Here is a 5,851-nt window from a genome sequence, read left to right as displayed (position 1 = left end):
ACCGTGCGATAGGCACACGAACTCATTATAAGAATTTTTTTTATCATTTTCGTTTTAAAACTTCTTGATGCTTATTTGCATTATCGTACTATATTGTGCTTAGTTAAGCCATAAGATCGTTCAAGAAGCACATAACAATCTAAGACTCTGAATTACTAGTAAGACCTATTGTTGTATTTAAGATTTAAAACACTTTAAGGACATTTCTATTTGTAGAACTTTGTGTTTATTTGTTTTGTTTGTTTTCGCAGTTTTATTCTACTAATAAATTGGCTGCTTTATCACTTATAATTCTATTTTTCACATTAACATCACTTGTTCAATTAAATATCACTTAAATAAAGATATTATATATATATATTAAATTTATTACATACAGTTAAACCTAATGAGTAAGGTAAATTCAGTAAAAACCTTAAGAGCTAAACGCGCTAAGCGTTTAGTACAAAAAATAGGACTTTCCCCAATTAAAGGTAGTTCTTACCTCAGGCCATCTAAGACTACATCTGAAGTATAGTTTTATGGAAAATTTTTCATCATTTTAAGTACAGTTAAAAACTTAAGACTAATATGCATCTCAAATTTATTTATAGATTGGTCATAATTAATCAAAACAGAATGTTATTTAATAACAAAAGTTTTTTTTTTTTCCAGTATTTGCTTTAGTTATTATAGTTTAAGATTTTTGTAAAAAGACCTATTTGTTTTAAACTAATTCAAGCAGTAATTAACAAAAATTGGTTTATTTATATTCTAAAACAGCTACTTAACATTATTATTTTACTCAGTGTCGGTATAAATTTGAATTATATAACATTTAAGTAATTTTTATTTCTCATAAATTGTAACAATATAAATAAATACCATTAAAAAACAAACTTAATTATTACTTAATAAATATACAATTATGACAAAAGTTAAATTGTTAAAAAGATTATTACTTAACAATTGTTTCACGCTAGTGCGATGATCACAAGTAAAAGCAATCAAAACAACTTAATAAATATATACTATAAAAATAGTTTCTTCTTCTAATATTTGTTATACCTTTAGAAAATTTCTAAAATGTCAATACTTTACTAGCTACTTTGATAATATACATAGTACAAGCTATAACAAGTATTACTGAGATGAGTTTCAACATGTCACATGGATGTCTTCACAAATCATTAACAGGAGAAATGTCAACAGAAGTACCAGCTGCGTTGTACCAAAATCAGTATTGTGCTCAAAATGAATTTTGAAGTTGTTGTTTCTTTGATTGCTGAAAACAACGAAAAAGCAACGATAGATAGTTAGATTTTTCATCATTTCAATATATTTTGACAGAACTTTGCCTGGTGGTTTTGATGTTTGGAAAGTTAAAAAAAAAAGATTATCCAAACATCCTTAAAAACAATGAGTTGAAGAATAAATTAGTTCAGCTACCTGATGAAAGAAAAAGCTAATGTGCTTGTACATTTTTGAGAAACTTGTAAATAATCACAGGGTCTGTTTTTTCGCGAAATTGTTTGAAATATGACACAAAAAAAATTAAGTGGAGCTGTATAGCAGAAGTTGATAAAAGAGAATATGCATCTTGTACAGTTTTTGAAGGTAAAGTTGTTGTTGCAGGTAGACTTTTATTTGGTGTTTATAGTTCGGTAAAGGCTTTTAATTTTTATGAAAATAAATGGATTCACTTACCTAACATGGTTCATGCGAGGATGAACCACGGTTTAGTTAGTATGGGTAACAAAATGTTTGTAATTGGTGATATGTGGAATAAAACGTGTGAATTGTTCGAGAGTTTCAATAGGAAGTTTATTTTAATAAAGGAACTTGATAAACCTTTTTGTCTTATTTTGTCTACTGTTACCATCGGTAACAATATCATAGTATTTCCCTCATCAGAAGATCCAACTATAGCTAAAATGGTATGGATGTATGATGTTATTATGGATTAGTGGAAACTATTGAATTATTTCGGTACTGACAATGTACTGTGTTGTTCAAGAGTTCCAATCTTATAGGTAGATCTTATAGGTCAGTTTAAAATATTTTTTCAGTTGAAACTATAAAAAACTTGTTTAAGTTTATTTAAGCTATTTAATTTTTAACAGGGTTTATAATTTTACATTTGAAAACAGAAATACACGACATTTTTTAAAGAGATATGTTTATGTGTATTTCACTAGTTATTGACTTTTACTTGATGCTATAGATAGACTATGTTTATTGACCCTGACAAAATTTTTATAATCTTGTTCAATTGAACACTTTGTTATCTTGAAGATTATAAACAGTGGTTACGTTATCATTTGTTTAGCATTATACTGTTTTTGTTTAAAGAATCTAATAAAACAAACTGAAAACTTCGTCTTTTTACTTTTGCTTTTTTTTAAATAACACATGTAAAGAAAAATACACACTTTAAATAGATAAAAAATAGTGGATTTACTACTAAATAGTAAATTAATTTTAATAAACTTACTACATATATCTTTTTTGTAATGTAACTTGTTTAAAGTTAAACAATTTAAAGTTCTCGACTTAAATGTCTTTAAGGAGATTTTTATCAAATATTTATTCAACAGTTTATTACTAACAAAAAATACCTAAAACCTATACATGCATATAAAAAGGTTAACTTGAATAAGAAATACAAACTATTTGCAAACTGTCAACATTTTTAAAAGCTTTGTTTTAAAACATAAACTAGAACCCGTTAATTAGAAATTTAAATTATTTTTAAGTGTAAGGAGTTTTTATCGCCCCTAGACATTTTTTTTACATTAAGATACCATGCCAAACTTAAACTTTTGATTACAAAAACTTTATCCAATAAGGAAATTTAACAAAAAAAATTGAAAATTAGTAGCTAAAATTAGAACGAGTCACTTTTGCAAGAAGGGACACTTTTGCACGGCGTCTTTTTTGCACGAGCGTCACTCTAGTACGAGGGGAAACTTTTGCGAGGCGTCACTTTTGCACGGCGACTCGTTTGCACAGAGGGTCACTTTTGTACGACGAGAATTTTACACTTCAAAACTTTTGCATGACGTTACATTTGCATGGCAACATTTTTGCAAAAAGTCACTTTCGCACAGCGTTATGTTTTCACGGATATACTTATGAGCTGCTAAAATTTTATAAAATAAGTGAATTTTGAACTGAACTTCACTTTTGCACAGTTCTAATTTTTGTTTTTTCAAATAGAAATTTTAACAAAGTATTTTTTGTCTCTTTAAATAATATTCGCTTTTAAAAGCAAGTTAATTTGAATAAATAAAATGTGGTATTTTTTTATTGAAATTTCAATGTAAAGTGTTTATGAGTTTATTATTTTAAGAATTTATTTTACAAACTAAGTTTCGGTCAAAGACCTTGTCAGTGCATAAATAAAGTTCTTAAATAAAAGTTTTTATTTAAAGATTTACGTAGAACAATATAATAACGTACCATAATTTATTAATTTATATTTATATCCTTGATTTAAACAAACTAGATAAATAAAAATTTTCTAATTTTAAATAAAAACAATTTTGAATACTTCAAAATAAAATAATCTGAACATTGTTAATTTTTAACAAGAAAGATTAACTTAATTTAGTAAGACTTTATAACACGAATCCCATTAATTAGTTTATAAAATAATAAAAATAGAACTTAGTATTCTAATATTTTTTCATTATTAAATAGAGCAACTATTTTCATAAGTATAAAATCAATAAGATAAAGCTTATTATTTAAGTATCAATAAATATAACTTAGTATTTTTTTATTACTACACACAAGCGCAAGTCATGGTTATGGCGTGATAACTGAGTAACCCGAATTAAAAAGTATTGTTTGCATAAGTAAATTTGATTACAGCAAACTATCTGAACTAGTTTTTCAAAATTCTACAAATTACTAGTGTGAGTTAATGGTTACAAAATTTATACTATTCGTGATGTTTATAGACTAAAGTTTATTAATTTATTTATACGAAATCAAAAACAGAGTTATACATTTTTATATTTGTTCAATATTAAAATAAGATAATATTTTTTTAAGTATTGTGGTTACAAAGATGATACTAAATATTTAAATAATCAATTAAACAAATATATATAAAAATTTTTTTAACAAACAGATAAACTTTAAATAATTTTACACATTAGCGGAAGTTATGTGGTTATGACGTGAAATTTGAACTCAGTGTTAATAGTTTAGTTCATATGAAATTTTTCTTTTTCAATTATAAAGTTAACTCGTTAGCTTCATAACAAAAGTATATCAAAAGAATAAATAAAACAATTCTTCTTGATATTAATCAAAATAACTAAATAAATGTTCCTTATAAAATAAATGTTTGTTATAAAATAAAATTCTGAAAATTGAACACTTTTTTTATTTTATGTAAAAGGTTTTACTTTTATTTTAGTATAAACTTAAAATTTACTTTTATAACTTTTTTCAAATCTTAAACAGGCTTTGTATTTTCTACAAAAACTTTTTGTTTTAAACCTAGCTTTACAATGGTATTACGTTCTTTATTTTTGCTACTTAAAGTTAATATTTGTGATCTAACGGTCCAGCCTTAAACTTAATTTTTTCACTAAGTACAGTCTGTAAAGCAAAAACCTTTATTGGTTATTTAAAAGTACAAATAATAAAAACAGATAACAACGTTTTTATTTCTTGGTACACATATTATTATTTTTGTCGTTTTTCATTGTCCTTCACGCAATTATTTGTATGAAACAATAAAGTTTCATTATATATTCATAATTAGTTTGTTTAGGTATATCAAATGAAAACTACTAAGAAATAAAATTTGAAAATCAAAATATTAAAAATTAAAACTAAATTTTTTTTCAGTAACTTTTAAAAACTATTTTTTGATAATATGACATCTTCATTTTTCTATTTCAGAAAACAGGTTAAGTAAAATTTAAAGAAGTTTTAATGTTAAAATAAAATAACTACTTCTGTCAAAACACTTTATTCAAAACTAACACTATAAAAATAATTTAGTTAAAGCTTTTTTTGTGTAAAAAAAAATATTTTAAATACTTCTGAATTAATTTCAAATATTAGCTACTAAAATTAAAAAAACTCGCAATATTATTTTATATAGCGTTTATCCAAATTTCAACTTGACAAGTATATTGATTTAAAAATTTGTACTTTCTCGTTTAAAAAAAGAGTTAAATAAAAGATTTTCATCATCCGAAGTTCATATGAAAGTCATATAATGAATTTATATCTTAAAAATCGCTTTATATCGCTTTCTAGATTACTAAAAACTATCATAACAAAATATTATATAGTAATCAAAAGTTTTGAATTTATACATGATTTCTGTAAATTCCTTTAATCATAATGTTTTAAGACTTTTGTAGTAAGACCTATTTGTTTAAAATTAGTTCAAACACTAATTAACATGAGTAGGATTAATTCTTATAAAATATTAGCTAATATTAAAAACTTTAAAAATAAATGTCAACAAAAGAGTTAAAAGACATTACATAAAAAATAACTTTTAAATTTAGTAAAATAAAATTAAAATTGCTATGTCGTGTAAAGCTTTTCTTTAAGTAACTTTAACTTAAGTATTTTTTATTAATTACATTATAGTTTTTAATATTGTTACTCAAAGCTAGTATTAATGATTTTCTGGATTTAGTTTGATAAATTTTAGAAGTACAATTAAGTACTCCTTTAGTGGGGAGTTATAAGTACATATAATCTAAACAGAAAAAGGAATCTTTATTTTTCCTTAAAAAGATTTTATTAATATTTTTACATTCAACCTCTGACGTGCAATTATTTGAATGAAACAAACAAGTTTAGTTTTGTTTTTTGTAAATTAGCTTCTTTTATG

Source organism: Thalia democratica, chromosome 1, assembly GCF_965202585.1.
Source record: "Thalia democratica chromosome 1, ktThaDemo2.hap1.1, whole genome shotgun sequence".
NCBI lineage: Eukaryota > Metazoa > Chordata > Thaliacea > Salpida > Salpidae > Thalia > Thalia democratica.
The sequence above is the reverse complement of the archived record's forward strand: the minus strand, read 5'-3'. Positions refer to the sequence as shown.